Source organism: Ochlerotatus camptorhynchus, unplaced genomic scaffold (assembly GCF_037179485.1).
Source record: "Ochlerotatus camptorhynchus isolate MF236.1 unplaced genomic scaffold, CSIRO-AGI_Acam_v1.1 ptg000334l, whole genome shotgun sequence".
NCBI classification, from domain to species: Eukaryota; Metazoa; Arthropoda; class Insecta; order Diptera; family Culicidae; genus Ochlerotatus; species Ochlerotatus camptorhynchus.
The window spans coordinates 1015216-1033077 of record NW_027040822.1 but is presented as its reverse complement, the minus strand read 5'-3'; the positions used below and the strand labels follow the sequence as shown (position 1 = coordinate 1033077).

Genomic DNA, 17862 nt, shown 5'->3' with positions numbered 1-17862 from the left:
TGTCACAATAAGGCGGGACTGTAATGAGTTTCACAACTCACGAAATTGTTCTTTTGTTTTTTTTTTTTTGGAAAAGTTAGTTTTGATTATATTAGCCGAGTGTGCTTCATTTCGATCTGAGTTTTGAAGGAGGATATGGGATTGAGATGATGAAGTTTGAGATATACGAGTATGATGAACTCGATGGAGCTTTGCAGTAGCTTGATTGGGTGTCAAACTTTTACTGGTTGATGGGAAAATTGTTCTTCATTCCTTTATTTAACGTTAGTCACTGTTCCGTAATTGACAGCAATCGAATGTGCAGGAAGGCAGCTTTCACACCTGCATAGAATATCGCACCCATTCAACCCACATGGGCCGGGACCAACGGCTTTACTTCCCTTCCGAAGGAAGACGTGACCAGAGATTTTTATGCCTCAGAAAAATCCCACCGACCTCGACTAAGACTGAAATCAAGACCCATTAGGGTGAGAAAGCAGCCACGCTTACCACTACACCACCAGCGCCGGCTGGAATATTGTTGATGACTTTGATTCACCGATTTGATCAAGATTTTAAGATCGATTATTTTTTTCAAAATGGTGTGAATTGTTTGAAATACAAAATTTCTTTGATGTCAATTCAGATGTCTTAATTTTTGGCAGTTTGGCGAGGCGCCCACTGGTGACCTGTCGTTGACATAAAAAAGAGGGATTGTAAGGTTTGAAGCGCGTCCTTTTGAGAGTGAACATGGTTTTAGTACAGCTTTTCTGCAAAGACACTGCATTTTTTTTTTATGGATTGGAACCAAAAATTTAACTATAATGCTTGCTAAAGTTGATTTGTGGTATGTTGAAATCGATTCTAAAAACCGATTAATAGAACTAATAGAATCGATTTTCCGAGTTTGTTAACATATTTCTGAAACTTTTAAGATCTCGTCCGTAAAAGAATATCATAGTTTTGGAAAATGTGTTCAAGGCTCTTGTTGTTATTGAATTATGGAAGAGAAAGTGGGACTGCCTCTGCCCTCTGACTACTGTGATAATTCTCGTTATTGCTGAATCTGACAGGTAACCAACATACTCCAATACTTTTCAGCTGTCATATGATTGACATCTCGTGAATTGGTTACTTTGCACAATGTCTGACAGCGCTCACCACCAGAGGGTGAACTATTCTCGGCTGTAGTCTGTCATATGAGAGACAAATTTAGTGAATCAGATAAATCGTTAAACACGCTCAACGCTCATGGAGCAAAGCTTTTATGGTCAAGTGTGAGGCACCAAAAGTTCCCATGGATCTGTCAAGTTCATCAATGACAAGAATAAACATCTAAAATTAACCTGTAAAGGGGTATGCAACAACAAGAGAGGTCCAATACATAATTTTAATATTTCATTTCCCTTCTTCTGTGTGAGCAGACTGGGGCCAGTTTGGTGCCCTGACTCTACTGGTAAGACGGCCCTGCATGTAATATTTGAAAAAGTGATGTCATGGGTTCAGAAATAGTTTAAGCAGTGGCCTGGTGGGGGGAGGGGGGGGGTAAGTTTCTAAGAACTTTTCCCGGAAGTTCTGCCCACTGATTTAGAAAACCGATCACTAGCAACGAAGCATCGAATAACGTATGCACTAAAAACATGGACTAATTTTGAATGGCGATGAAAACAAATCTACAAAAGGTTATTCAATGCAACTAATTTTCCTTAAGTCCTACCTTTATTGAGCCTTCTAAAAATTTGGTTCGATGGCCTGCCGGGTGGCCTAACGACAGCTGGCCGGAACCTTAGCCGATGAAATCAGCAGCTCCTTGGCGATCAGCAGCTCCTCCGTTTTGGCCACGAAATTATTTGAAAAGATCCTCTTTTTGAGATTCGCCTAAAAATCTTCTATCGGTCGCAGCTGGGGGACGTTGGGAGGGTTGGCGGTCTTCGGCACAACGACGTTGCGCTTCTCGGAAAAGATGTTTTTCACCAGCACCTTCAACCGCTCCTTCTGGGTGATTGCCTGCTGCTCAGACACGGTCGGCCTGACGCTTGCGCATAACAATGTCCATCTTGTCCAGGTACTTCTTCACCGTTTGGCCGGTTGCTCCGACCTCCCGGCCCAAGGCGCGGAACGATGAGGCCACCTTGCCTTCGGTTTCTCTCTTCAGCTTCTACTGCACTTTACGGTCTCGCCGTTCTCCAGAAGGGATAGGATGTTGTAAATGCCGGATCGGCTATATCTGACGGGCACGATGTCCAACTTCTTCCCTCCGGGGTGGAGCTAGCAGCACCAACAAACCATCGAGCGTAGTTGCTTGGCTGTTTTTGCCATGGCTGCTGCAAATCAACTTATAAAGTTGTCATTGTTTTTCTGTACACAACAGGGTTGCTATGATTGCAATCCATTTTGTTTTAATGAATACGTTAAACGTTTGAACATCAATACCATTCCTGTGATATGTCATATTAAAATTAGCCTCTGATATTTTGAAGTTAGATGCTCTCGGCGACTTCGACTTTGATTGCGGACATTAGAATTTTTTATTGTGAAAAATGTTCAAATTAGCACATGACTCGATTTTTTTTATCCAGTAGTCTTCTATAAGTGAGTGTTGCAAAAAATGAAAAACTGGTCTGATTGTGTGTACTTATTTATTAACTTAATTTCAGCATCAACAGGCTCGTGGCCCCAATGATGGTTAGTTATGCTACAAATTTAAAACTACTTGATCGCGCACGGAACTTCGTTTCCCTACGTTGTGATATTTTTAATATATATAAACAGACCGGCTGTTGGGCCATCCTGCCATGGCGGAGGCATTCGAACTATATGCATTTATTCATACGGTTGACAAATAATAACACAGTGACAATTATACATGGACAAGTGGTGACATCTATGGACAGGTAGTAGTATTATGTTATGCTAAGGGTAAAGGCGGTAAACGTCGCTTGCACGAACATACCGGCCCGCCAAAACCAACGGTTTTAAAATAATATAATGATTTCGATGATGAATTCACTGGTCATTCTTCATTCTTCGTCGGTGGATGAATATTGATATGAAAAAGTACACTGATGCAATCACGCAGGCAGATGAATATCCAACGTAGACACTTGCCCGTTGTCAATGAGCATCCGCCTCTAGCCAAATACTGAGCCGTTTGCAGCAGTATCGGAGGGTGAGCTAGATCCGAGCGGGATGCTCTGCTAGATGGCTACTTGAAAAGCCACACCATCGTAGCCGGTAGCGTAGTTGAATACTCCATAGCACACTGGTTTGATCGCACAAATATACAAAGTTTTGGGATTTTTAACTTGGAAAATCACGTCACTTTCATTACGGTTCGCGCAATCCTGGTCACGGCACCATTATGATCGCGCACGGAACTTAGTTTCCCTACGTTGTGATATTTTTAATATATATAAACAGACCGGCTGTTGGGCCATCCTGCCATGGCGGAGGCATTCGAACTATATGCATTTATTCATACGGTTGACAAATAATAACACAGTGACAATTATACATGGACAAGTGGTGACATCTATGGACAGGTAGTAGTATTATGTTATGCTAAGGGTAAAGGCGGTAAACGTCGCTTGCACGAACACTACTCGTTACGATTTTTTCTCCAAAAAAAATAGAGCGGTAAATTTACGTCGCAGTAGCACACATGACATGTGAAAGTTAAACACAGATGCAACTCTGTTGAATAATCTTTGAAGACCGATGATAGCGCTATGCATGCCGTAAATATTTAGCTCTCAGAGTATGTATCGCGACGAGTGTAGAGAGGTTCTAGATGTATTAATGAACAACGTTCCTCATACGAGGCAGGTTAAAAAGATTACGCCACGGTAGTCGCCGAAGTGCGTAGCAAATGAATTTGCGTTGAACTGGCTCGATTCGCTCAACTCCATTATGATAAAAAGGGTTCTAAATAGTGGCACCATATTCTAATTTAGATCGTACTAGGGAACTTTATAACAATTTAAGACAGTACACGTCAGCGAAATCCTTATCTATCATAAAGATAAACCCCAAAGATCTGGAAGCTTTGTCTGCCATGAATGAAATGTGCTGTTTGAACATCAGTTGTGAGTCCAAGATAATACCCAGGTCCTTCACTTGACCCACGTCCTACGATAAATTGAAATGCCCAGGAGTGTGTAATTGGACTTTAAGGGCTCTTTTTACGAGAGAAAATGACTATCGAGCACTTGTTAGGGTTTACTAACATGCGGTTTAAGTCACAACAGTCACTGAACCTATTAATCTGATTTTGTAGAAACATAGCGTCAGCATGCGTTTGAATCTTGAGAAACATCTTAAGATCATTAGCGAAAGATAAACGGTCTCTAGCACAAAGTTCACAACGTTGAAATAAATTAAGAAAATCATTGACCCGAGGTGACTTCCTTTAGTTCCTGAAGTTGCTGGAAAAGTGGTCGAATTGCAATCTTCAATCGACACACTGAGTTGGCGCTTGATAATATACGACTGGAACCAAGATAGTAGACATCCATTAATCCCTAGCCGGTCCAATTTAGCGATGGTGATAGCTCAAATCAAATACTGCTGATAGGTCGGTGTAGATTGCATCGGTCTGATCTCGCTCAACTAGGCGTAACGTACGAGGTGAAGCATAGCAGTCGTTGATCGGTTAGAATCGAATCCGCATAGAAAAACAATCTGAATTTTAGCTATCGCGTAAATTATCCCTTAATTTAATTTTGAGCTATACTTGGCATAAACAGCTAAATCGTTTGCAAGCTTGCATACAATATTGCTTATTTATGCGATATTGCGCTCATATTCACACGAAATATCGCGTAAATGTATGCGAAATCTAACGTTAATTTTATGAGCGCTATATCTGGTAGAAATTTAAATGAATTTTTCAAACGGTGCGTGTTGGTCTTCATTGAGATACTGCTTACAGTGTGATAACAGTGACTCCATAACAACTAATTCGAAGAGTTTTGAGAGGTGATTCCACGGTAGTTATCTACATCCTTCCTGTCCCCTTTCTTATGAACTGGATTGTATGTAACTGCTTCAAACATGTAAAATTACAAGCTTGTCATGTAAGTTTACATGCAAGTCATGTAAAGTTATGTGATGATTATGTGTAACTACCATGTTAAATGATGCAGAATTAAATATTTTCTCCTGCTAATTTACATGTTTTCACATTGGCAAATAGTTTACATGAAAAGGATGGAATTTCACAACACATCTGTTGCTTTTTAAACTTGAATAAAGTCTCATTCCTACTGTGGCTTAGAATATTTAAAATTATATCTTAAATGCTAGAATATATATAAAAAAAATTAATCCATAAAAAAGATTGCATCGTTTCATGTAATTATTCCGTTTAGAATATATGATGCTCATAAAACAATGGAATGTACTCAGCATGTATAGCTACGGATTTTTAACAGAAACATGCTGTCATTATCAACATTCAAGATAGTTGTTAATAATCGACAGCCTAACGAAAATAAAAAAAACTGCAATAATCATCATTTGAAAAGTTCCTATTCTATGCCACCATCCGCAATTTCCCCATCGTCATCGTGCTCTGCAAAGTTGTTTCACCATTCAGCGAAGCTGGCTTTCTTTCCATCTCCCCTTTACTCACTTGAAGCCCCGAAAAGAAAATGAAGAAAATGTTTGTAATTCCCATTTCCATGGGCTACTGAGACCTGGTGGCTTCGTTGCCACGGTAATCTAAGTGGAAGCCACGTTCCTTTGTTGCTCTCTTTTTTGTAATGAGGTGAACCGGTGGGTGAGTGGATGGGTGGTAAGGTGAGTCAACCGTGCGATGTGTCCTGTAGGCCAGGGAACGGACCAACTGGTTTGGCCGATTCCCTAAATGGCTGATTGGAGGGGGTTTTACGGTGCTTGGGCAGATTATCCGTATTTCCGTTGTATAATGTTCCGAGATCTGGGCGAGCCAAGTAATAACAATAACATATAAATAATAACGAAAAGTAAAAGCAGCGGAAAAAGCATGGCCTGCTCGTCTGGGCATGATTCATGCGTTCAAAAATAATGCCCCGCAGCCGAAAATCGATGTTGATTTATTTGACTGGATCAAATAAACTTTTGTGCCGGTTCACATGCTCAAACACACACACACTCACACATTGTGGAAAATGTGAATGTGCGCGCTGATCCCGCAAACAAAGTGACGTTCGTAATTTGGGCATGATTTATGCGACTTTGAAAGTGAAAGCGAAAAGCTAGCTGTCAGCTTACGCGCTCATTTCAATCAGGCCAAAAGTACAAATAAGCAAACGTCAGGATTTTGGGGCGGCGGAGGGAAAGATTTCATCACATGTTGTCGGTATGGCGATGATTCTTGAGAATTGTGATTGCGTTGTATTACAGCAACATAATTCGCTTTGTTAATTACTTTTTAATGAGATGCGTCACAAATAAATCTGCGTTGAGCTCGGTGTCTAGATAGACACTGTTCGTTTTCATTCGGCCCAACGGACGATAACGGTAATGAATTGCGATTAATCTCTCTGTCATTAAGTGATTAAATTGTTATTTGAATTTATATTGATTTTTTTATTTACTGGTGCTGCAAAAAAAATCAAATGGAAGCGAACCAATTAATCCCCATTCAAACATAAAGCAGAATCATCACAGCAAGTCACATTGAAGCTCATTATCAATTCAGACTTTTCGGTAATGCCCACTGAGATGCCAGCATACGGTTGGTCAGATGACCATCATTATAATTGGAAATGATGGAGGCGCGCGGTACGTTTCTGTTTCTATTTGCAATGTTTTTTTTTTCCAAATGCAATAAAAATAGAATTAATTTGTGTTATTACGTAACGAATTTCGGTCCATATAAATAGATTCATTTCATAATCGCAATGGAAACCTGTTACAATCGACCGTGACCAACATATTCTAGTGGTTGACTGACCCGGAATGTTGGGCAAATGCTGGAATTGGAATGCTATTTATAATCATGTGATAGCTTTAAGCGCTCAGTCGCTCATAATCGTTGGACTCTGACCAGCTCATGTGAAAATAATACAGCTCTGAATGAACATAAACAACCTTTTGATCGAACAGTAAGCCGACTCCGCATATGTACGTGCGTAATATTCAAATGGCTTATGCGTGTGAAATTAATCAAGTAACCTTTGTCCGTTCGAAACCCGCACGCGAAGATAATTCTGATAATTAAACGTTTACTGAATGAAAATTGATACCTACTCCATCGTTTATGTACTTCGCTTTCCTTAAGCAAACATATTGCGTTCTCCCTTCAAACCGAGTAGGTATTTATGTAACAAAAGAACTGCTCCAAGTGCTTATTTTTAGATTGAAACTGATTTCCACATAGAGCAAACTATGCACTGCTCTGGTTCGGGCGGTCGATTCGTCTGTTTAGGCCCAAACCAATATGTTTATTTGATCGTTTCCGATAGCGCGTGGCCTTCAATCGAATTGTTCGATCCCATCTCGGAAGGAAAGGGATTCTGCTGACGATGCGAGTTTACATAGGGAAAATGGCTCCCAGAAGAAAAACAGACCCACATTTGGATGCGGCTCAGTTAGATTTCACGTCTCAAAACGCACTCATCGCATAGTAAGCCATGGCTCACTAAACAACACAGTTTACTACGATTGTCGTAGTTCCCGGGAAAAATAACATTAATCTGGCTGTTCGGCATCTTGGTCCGTCTTTCGGATGCTGTTTCGCTGATTGCGGTTTGCTTCTTTGGTCCGCATTTTCGGTGTCACTGAGCTTGAAATAATTTATGTAAATTTTGTAAAAGCTAGACATTCTACACGTCCATGAAACTCATCATGAGCATAAAACATTTGCTGGTTTTCCCTAACCGCTTGCGGGCTTTGTAATTCCAATCCTGGCATGGCAAAAGAAGATGCTCTTGAAGATGGTAAAAGTTGAGTAACGCACAGTGAAGAGTGTTTTGCTCGCATAAGAAGTAGGTACCTAGGTATCCTTAATGGAGGTGGAGAAATATGCGAAGCCACACGCGCAAAAAAGCCCACGACATCGTCCCGCTCCAGAGCTATAAGCTTTGCTTGATGCTTACCTTGACGACGATGATGATGGTGATGGCGGTCGGTGGCTGCTTGGCATGTGGCACTGTGGGTTCGTGTGGTTTGATTGATGGGAATCGTTTCGCATCAGGCTCGGGAAGGTTGTAATTAGGTAAATTAAACGTACGGAGCGGTTTTGGGGATATGTCTCCATATCTGTTGTTGTGCGTGTTCTTCATGACAATAATGGCTTATTCGGGATAATCAGAGACGTGCCATTTTCCTAATGAAATTTTCCTATTAGTAGGCTAAGGATGTGAGACATTATTGGATGATCAAGTTGGAGGGGCGAGAGAGAAATTGGTTGCTTTGATTGGTCTCAGGTTGACGTTTATACTGATTAGTTAGAGCAGTTGAATGCTCGACCTAAGCAGGCATTATTTGCAAATTGAACAGCCAAATGCTGTGCTGCATGGACTATCATATCGATGATGATTTTGATTTATGATGTACAAGGGACACAGTGCTGATGAACTTCACTTCATCAAGGCGATAATGACAGAACAGCTTTTGTCAGCATCGCGAGAGGAATATATGGATGCCATGACGTTCGTCAGTAACAATGCAGTTAGTGCCGTTATTGTACGTTTTATTGGTAATTAATCTAGGTTGATCCACATATTAGACTAGATAATGATTATATGATGTTAATAATGCTAAAATTTGCAATGATAGAAAATAAAATCCATGAGAAATTGACAAAGGATTGTGGATAAGTAAAAAGCTGCAGTGAGAATGTCCCTAATTTTAATGAATAGAAGTTTGTTTGCCATATGCCAATAGACTAAACGCGATTAGGCCGAACGCTATTACGATGAATGTGAGAAGCCCAAATAAGATATTCATCCGGAAATCAAACTGCATAAGTATTTTTCAGATCTGCATATAGCGATCACTAAATCCCGATTAGCGAATTACCGGTGTGTCTGTGCTTCCCGGAATTTTGGAAATCGTTCCGGCTGTGCGATATGCATTTAAATTAATTATACAACCAAATGCGTTTGAGTCGAAAGAATCACTAGGTTAAATGAGTCAATACAAAGGCAACAATATTTGTCGATGCATTTACAGTCTTAAACATTCGTATAGAACTCCTTACAGAATTTCGTTGGAGGGCCTCATGAACTTTCTTTAAAATCATTTTCCTTCACAGAACTCTTTTCAAAATTCATCTAACCTAAATATGAGAATCTTTCTGGGATTCCCTTGTAATTTTCAATATAACATTTTATATAACATATCGTAATTAGGTAACACCGATAAAATAAAAATGATGAATCTTCAGTTATACGCATGGTAATAATAAAAACTAATTTCTTGTTGCCTTTGTACAAGCCAAAAATCATGCTGAAAACACGAAATTTGTGACAGTGGAATTAAAACAGACCGTTCACAGTCAGAGCCTACTGAGCTTTTTTCGATGTTTTTTTTAGAAATTCTCTGGACCTTCTGAACTTTTTTCAAAACTTTTCCAATACAATTCCGCAACATTCTACACAGCTTTTCTTAAGTGTTATTTTAAGTTCCCTTGGACATGATATCGGCAATTTTTGAAAATGCCCTTCATAATTTGTATGAATTTTTAAATTTTGTTCAAATTACCAAAGGCTTAAAATTACAAAAAGTGAAGTTATATTTTTACCTTGAAGCCGTCAAAGTTTTAAGACTACAAAAGCTAAGCCAGGTTTTTACCTGGGTACCAACAAAGATGAAAGTCTCTGATCACGCCTTCCTTCGGATGGGAAGTAAAGCCGTTGGTCCCAGGTTCATGAGTTGATGGGTCGATAGGTAGGGTCCAGGTGTGTGAGCTGCCTTCCTGGCACGTCGATAGCATTGAAAACAAGATCGACGGAAAAAAACAAACCAAAGGAAAAAAAAAAAAACAAAACAAAGATGAAAGCAAAGTCATATTTTCATCCGGAATCCGGCAAAGATTTATGATTACAATAAGCGAAGTCATATTTTCAACGGGAAATTCACATGAAATAACCCAAAATTTGTTCACAAAATGCGTTAGGAATGCTCTCAGAGATTTTCTTCAAATGCTTATTGAAAAATCCTTAAACAAAATTGGGATATTCAATTTTCCTGCAATCATTTTCATTTAATTTACCATCCTTGGAATTCTGTTATGTTAGAATTCTTCTTGAAACACTTTGGAATAATCTTTATGATTATATTAGATTTTGTTCCTTCATTGTGATTTTATTCAACAACATGACAAGACGTTATTGTGTACTTTTGCTTACTTTTACTAATATTCTATTGCTACTACTTCCAAGGAAAAGGATATTGATACAGAAAAGCAATGTACGGATTGTGTTGTGCATCGCAAAAAAAAAGGAATTATCTTCAGATTGCAGTAGAAATTATTGTGATAATTCATTTGGGTTCTCATAGATTTCTCTTCAGAACTATCTTGCAATTATCTTTAGCAGTTCTGTTCGAAATTCTCGCAGAATTTTTCAACCTTTTGAACGCTCCCTTGGAACTGCTTTTTAGCTCTCCTCAAAAAAATTTTGTTAGTCTTCCCGGAATTCTTAAGAAAATTATTCGAAAAATTTCAAATTCTAAAAAAAAAAAAATTAAAATACTTAAAGCCAATGTTGTTAAAATTCTATAAGTTTCTGCAAACAAAGAGTTAATTTGGTCACACACATATCTCAGCATTAAGTGTGTCTAAATCTTGGGGGATCAAATCTACCCTACCTGAATTTTCAACTTCAAATCAGCACAAATTCAAAAACAATGATAGATTCTACTTATTCAAAGCTTTGTGCTGTGAACATTTTGGGTGCATTTGTTGAATGCATAATGCATGATAGTTATATACTACCCTTGTAGCACGGACACTAAGTCTGATAGCAGTGGGCTCTCTTCTCTGTTTGTTTAAATCAAGCTTAATAACTTCTGATTGTTCTCAACATGTCGCTGTATGAAGGGCCAAAAACGAATTGGGTGAATCGATAGGCAAAGTCGCCTATACGCATGTACGGAACAGTAAAGAGTCTGCTTCCAGCAATATGATCACACAATTTTTTTTTTTTTTTTTTAGGTCTTTATTAAGGAGATTTTTAGCCTATGGCTAGTTCATCTCCGAAGAAAGGAGAGGGCTCAGAGTGAGTAACCTCTAGATACATGGTATATTTACATTTAGTTAATAACTTTGGTTGCTGGCTCTTCAACTTATATGAAAAAAATAACAATATATAAAATAATGAAAAGAACAACAGAAAACAAAATGATTTAAGACAAGCTACGAACGATTAATCCAAACAAAACAGAGCTCAGCTGGCATGTCCAATAGGTCCAATAGGGGAAATCCATCCAGCTGAGATGTCCCGACGGCCGAAAGAAATTCCTGCTATACCGAGTGGTAGATTTTGGCTTCTTTTAAGAAGGTTACTAGTGCTGCCGAGGCCGAAGTATCATTCCCGAGCAGATCGCTGATGCTGGAAGTTAGGCAGAGTGACTCCCGAAGATTTTGGAATTCCGGGCAGTTGCACAGGATGTGTTCGACGGTGTAGGGTACCCCACAGATGATGCAGCTTCTGCGGAACGGCAGGTCACCATAGTTATAGTAGAGTTTAGTGTGCCCGGTTCGAAGCCGCGAAATCACGCGTTGATCCCTCAGGTTGTCCAGTTCTCTCCATGGTTCAGTTGACCCTTTTACTTTGCGGATGAAGGCAGTTATGTTGCGGAACCACTCAGCTTCCCATGCCGCTCGAATGGTCCGCATGATCCACCGTCTGACGTCCTGTAGGGGTACCTTGTTGGTGAGTCTCGGACCCGATGTCCCGGCTCCGGCAAGGTGATCAGCAGACTCGTTACCTGGCACTCCGCAGTGTCCGGGAATCCATGTGTACACGGTGTTCGGTGGAGCGTACTTGATAATCGCCTGGATCCATGGGTGTTTTGGTGCTTCCGAGGTGTGTGAGTCAGTTAATATAAGTATCGGTTTGTTGGCTGGCGTCGTAGCGGCACGGAAGATCGCTGCAGCCTCGGCCGAGAAAACCGAGCATTGTGGAGGAAGACTGCTGCTTTCAGCAATACCGTCTCCAAAAATCCCGATACCTACTCCGTTTATCCATCGGGAGCCGTCGGTGTACCGATGTACGTGGTCGGCATAGTTGGACCCAAGTAACTCGGCGACCGATCTGCGCAAAATGATGGATGCATCCCCTGCTTTGAAGCGGTTCTTGATCCGATTGTCCAATTGGATTCGTGAAGAGTGCCAACTTTTCTCTCCATGCCAATGGACTTTGGCCACTGGGGGGAGGTCGATGTTGGCGGCCGTGCGGAGGACTCTGTTCCCCTCGTCGAGGAGAAAGATCCTATTGTTTCCGGAGGTCTTGGCGGAAAAGGCGGCGGCTTTTGTGGCAATATTTGCGTTTAAGCAGAACCGGAAAGGAAGAAGACCCGCTTCGATGCATGCGGCGTCTGCTGGAGTGGATGGCAGGAGACCAGATATGATGCGGATGTAGCTGTTGTAGACTGGTGCTAGGGTTCTAATCAGCTTCTCGGAAGCGATGCAAGTAATTTCCGTCCCGTAAAGCAACCTACTGTCGATGATGGCTCGCGCCACCCGGAACCGAACATCGCGGTTGTTGGATCGGTGAGGCCGAGAGATCGTTTTAACGAGGTTCAGTCTACTGCGACAGTCCTTTTTGACCTGTTGGAAATGCTGGTCGAAGGAGAGCGTTCGGTCGATCAGTACGCCGAGGACGCGAACTGTTTTCCTGTTTGGAATGGCTTGCTCGTGGATCGTAATTGGGGTGCTATTGACTCGGTGCTGAGACGGACATACGTGGTATCGGATGCTCTTCCTGGCGGATAGCTGGAAACCCATCGAGTCGGTCCATTTGACGACGGCAGAGACTGCCGCTTGCGCTTGCCGTAGGGTTCGGATCTGTGTAGGACCGGAGGCCACAATCAGCACATCATCAGCGTAAACAAATATATAAATGCGCCCAGGTAGCCGGTCAAATACCCCGTTCATTGCCACCAGAAACAACGTGACTGCGATAACGGAGCCTTGAGGGACTCCAGTCTCCTCGCTGAAACTTTTCGACCGCGTGTTCCCCACCAATACACGAAATGACCGGTCGGTCAAGAAGTTTCGTATGAAATACATCATATGCCCCTTCAAGCCCTAGTTTGTTAGTTTTTTCAGGACGGCTGGCGTCCACGTCCGGTTGAAAGCCTTGGAGATGTCCAAAGAGATGATTTCAACGTTGTGTTCCTGGTCATAAGCTTCCTTGAGCACGTCCCCCAGAGTGGCAAAGTACGTGGACGTACCGAAACCTTGTCGAAAGGCATGTTATTGGTGGTCGAGCAAGCTGTTGGTTTCAAGGAACATCTTGAGTCTACGGTTCACCATCCGTTCGAATACCTTGGCCATGCAGGATGTGAGAGCGATCGGTCGGAACTTAGATGTGCCTCTGTCTTTTTCGTTTGCCTTCGGGATGGGCACGACGAGACTCTCCTTCCATAGCGTCGGGTAGGTATCAGAGACCCAGAGTTGGTTGAGCATCTCAAGCTTGCAACACTTGCCCTCAAGGGGCAGCTTTTTTAAAAGTGGATACCCGAGATCGTCAGGTCCCGCAGATTTGCCGTTGCTGCGGCTTAGTGCGTGCTGGAGTTCCTCCCAGGAGAAAGGCTCGTTGATCTCGAGGTTGTCCGTGTCAGGCGGGATGCTGAACTCAGCGACTGATGTACGGGTAGGCTTTGCCAACCGCTGAAAGTGGCTATCGTACCCGGAGATGGCCGAAATTTCGGCGAAATACCCTCCGAGTTCTTCGGCGATGGCTGCCGGTTCGGAGATGGTAACTCCGTTAGCTTGTACATGTAATGGCGTCAAGTGCCGTTTACCGCTGAGAGCATTAACCCTGTTCCAGAGATCGGCAGAGGACTGGGAGGCGTTGATGCTTTCAAGGAAACCAGACCAACTGTTTAGCTTCGCACTTCTCACTTCTTTTCTGCATTGAATATGCAGTGCACGGTACCGGGTTAGTAGCTCTTCCCTGTTTGGGTCATCTCTCGGGGTTCGCCTGAGTTTCCGTAGAGCTTTCCGGCGGGCTTTAACGGCTTTTTTGGTGTTTTCGCTCCACCAAAGGAGGGCTTTTCGTCCAGGTAGGCTACTGGTCTTTGGTATGGTAGCGGATGCAGCATCTAACACCAACTTAGAAAAATCCAGGATGGTTAGCGGATTGCCTTCGAGGATCAGCGATAGAATTGTCCCCTGATACCCATCCTAGTCGGCCTCGTCGTACCGCCAGCGAGGCCTTTTCGTGACTTCTGAGGCCGTGGCTGACGAAAGCTGCATTTGGATGGGGTAATGATCACTTCCGTACAAATCCGCATTGGTGCACCACGTGACTTTTCCTGCTATGGAACGGCTGATCGAAGAGACGTCGATAGCCGTGGCGTGACGTCCGTTGAAGAATGTTGGGTTTCCATGGTTGAGCACCGCCATGGCTTCCTGATCGAGTAGGTCCATTAAGATGCTTCCTCTAGGATCCGGACGAGGACAGCCCCAAGTTGGATGATGCCCATTGAGGTCTCCGACAAACATCCTTGGTTCGGGTAGCTTGCTGAAAACGCCGGTGATTTTATTTGACAGATTTTGTAGCAATGTTCTCCCACATGGCAGGTATGCACAGGCAATCGCAATGTTTGACGGCTTCTCCAATTGAACAGCAACTATGGGAAGATCAGTTCCCAGGTCAATCTCGTTAAAAGATATGCTCCTTAGAACACCAATGGCTACGGAGTGGCGAGATCACACAATTGGTCAAAAATACGAGAAGATGCCCCAATGAGCCCGCCTTCTATCCACGAAACGTTATGAACAGAGAGTTGGCATTCCCACTCTCCCCGTCCAAATCACTTCAATCGGGTACCCTGATGGTCTCTCCTAGAGAGGGTCTAGTATAAGAGAGGAGTGGACTGGCTGGTTTGGAGCCAAACAAACTGTCAAAGTCAGAGCCAATCGAGCTGCTCCTATCTTAATTGCATTGGCAGTGTTGCTGGAAATCACCTAAGCATAGTTTGCTAGTTTATTTTCAATCCACTAGACCTATACTACTAGATCCTCTCTAGTCGCTTCCAAACTCAGTATTGTTTTGTGTTTATATATGAGCAATAATATAGGCGCCTCATAGCCTAGTCAGCAAAGGCACGGTATTACCAAGCCGGAGGCGGCGAGTTCGATTCCCGGTCCGGTCGAGGGAATCTTTTGGGTTGGAAATTTTCTCGACATCCCTGGGCATAGAGTATCATTGTGCATTGGTATTGGCATCGAAAGCTCTCAATTAATAACTGTGGAAGTGCATTAGAACACTAAGTTGAGAGCACGCAATAAGCTAATATGTACTAAGCAATAAGCTTAAAAATGCGAAAAAGAAGAAGATATGAGCATTAATAAAAATTTAAAATTTAAAACGATCCCACCAATTTTCACTATTTCTTCATCCTTCTGTCTGTTTTTCGTGCTTATTTGTGAACTCGTTGTCCAACCCTGCATCACTGCTAGTCGCAACTAGTCTCCCGAAAGTCTTGAGTTCCTAGTTGCGTCTTATAAAACCGTAACACCAATGCAGAAAAAGAACAGTGCCTCCAGATATTTTCTTAAATAGCAACACTCCACTGTCGTATCGCATGTGCTCCATTTTTCAGCACTTCTTTCACTTTTACTTTGTTGACTCCATGGTACTGGAAAAGATATAGATTTATACATTATAAGTAATGCTGTGATATAACCACAACGCCCAAGTAACAATTCAGTAATCATCCAGCATCCACTCTGATTTATGATGGTTTTATAACGGCAATGAACAATCCACTTAATTTAAATACTGCATTTTAAAGAGTAAAACATTCTTGCTTAGTGATTCGGCTTTTTGCTGTTTTAAAAACCGTTTTTAGTCTGGCAAGAAAGTCAAAAACTGTCTTGTTTTAAAAATAAATTTAAAACATTTCTCAATCCCTCCTTAAAACTGTTCTGTAATTCAAGCATAAACATCATTAGCAATTGTTTATCAATGTCTTGATATAATACTTTATAAACGTGTTCTATCATTATAAAAGCAACCATAAAACCATTAGGTTTTGCATTAGAGCATGAAGCATTAGACTGATGCAAAATTTGGAATTTTCGCTCCACAGTGTTCAACCGGTTTCAAATCGGGTCCTGATTAGCCTCCGAAAGTTTAAACTCATTTGATAAGAAACTGACATGGCACAAACCATTTGAAGTTTATATGGAAATTACTATGGGAAAACAAAACTCTTTGTTCTTTGTCTTCTAGCATTTTTACATATTGTACTGTTAACAAATTCTATTGCTATTCTTATGGGAATTTTTATCAGCTCCAACTTTGCAGGAAATCGTTTTTCAGTAAAACGTCAAATTAAATAGTTATTAATTGTTTAAGAGATTGATAATCTTATGGCAAGATTAAGCAACTGTATTCTGCAGTGTGACATAGTAGCCATGATTGTTGTGCTCTATTCTACGCGCCATAAACACCAATGTTGCCTACTGAACAGTTGATTGAGTATAAACATAAGACATGAGTGACTTGAATAATTAATAATTTGTGTTCCTTACATTTGATCGAAAAGTGGTCTTCAGCAAAGTTGTAGCTGAGCTCAGCTATTATTTTTAAAGTAGAGTGAACTGGTGAATTTTTAGATAGATATGAACCAAAATTATGGTTTCTCCATAGTAATTCCCATATAAACTTCAAATGGTTTGTGCGAAGTCAGTTTCTCATTTAATGAGTTCAAATGTTGAGAGGCTAGTCAGGGCCCAATTTGGAACCTTTTGAGCACAGTGGAGCGAAAATTTCAAATTATGCATCAGTCTAATGGAGCATTTATTGTTGGTTTTGAGGCTTTTTTAAGTGCATCATAAACTCCTCAATTACTCTGTTTATAAATTGAGCTTAAAAGATGTTTTCTCATAGTTAATAAAAGCCAAATTTATGACAAGTCGATTTCAGCAAAATTTACTTCTATAGAATAACCAGTACACCATTAATAACTGACGGAGAAGAGTATAGTGAGCGTGGCCTCGAATTCATAAAACATTGTCGAAAGTTTAAAAACATACCAGCCTTCTCCAGATCTTGCGAATAGATGACCGTCGAAGTAACAACCGTCAGCAAACCACTGAAACTGTTAGTTAGCGAAGACTAGCTGGTTTCCGATCCATAGCAGCGATTTTATTCGACGAAAGAATCAACTCTTCGAAAATTTCATTCAAGCGTACATCCCTGCACCGTTTGATGGTGCCCTTCTGTAACCATCCGGAAGAAGGGGATCTTTTTCGGGAACGATTGCGCTTCCTGCTGTTCAAAATGCGAGTATTGCAAATTATCTGAGTAACTGCTCCTAATCCATCGGGAGAAAACCGCCTGGAAGAACCCTTGATCCCACAGCGCAACTATCGAAAGATAAACAAACTTTGACGTTTTTACTTTTAGCAGGCAACTTTGCCTCCATAAATGCTGCCATAGATCTGAACGGGTTAGGATCAAGCAAAATGACTTAAGATAAATACAATTCAGCCTGAAAGTTTTCTTGATAAATGCCATTTTAAAACCTTATGCATTTGTTAAGGATTTCTTGAAAGCAAAACAATAAATGACCCATGAGCATCAACTTTTATGCCACCGCCATGTTACAATAGGTTTGCTTGTAACTTACTTGCTTCCAGCCAAGCTTGATCTGAATTTTTTTTATAATGTAAAATAATTACTCAAATCGAAGTTTTACGAGGGTGGACTTATT

At 41.3% G+C, this 17862-nt stretch overlaps 2 protein-coding genes across 8 annotated transcripts in view; both read left to right on the top strand.

Moving 5' to 3' along the window:
- LOC135708738 (golgin subfamily A member 6-like protein 22) overlaps positions 1–12107 on the top strand; it is a 422081-nt gene extending 409974 nt beyond the window's left edge. Inside the window, exon 11 of the transcript XR_010518309.1 lies at positions 12087–12107. The gene's annotated coding sequence lies outside the window, so the exon portion shown is untranslated. The remainder of the gene's footprint in view (positions 1–12086) is intronic.
- nrm (neuromusculin) overlaps positions 1–17862 on the top strand; it is a 214271-nt gene that overhangs the window by 41915 nt on the left and 154494 nt on the right. The window lies entirely within an intron of this gene.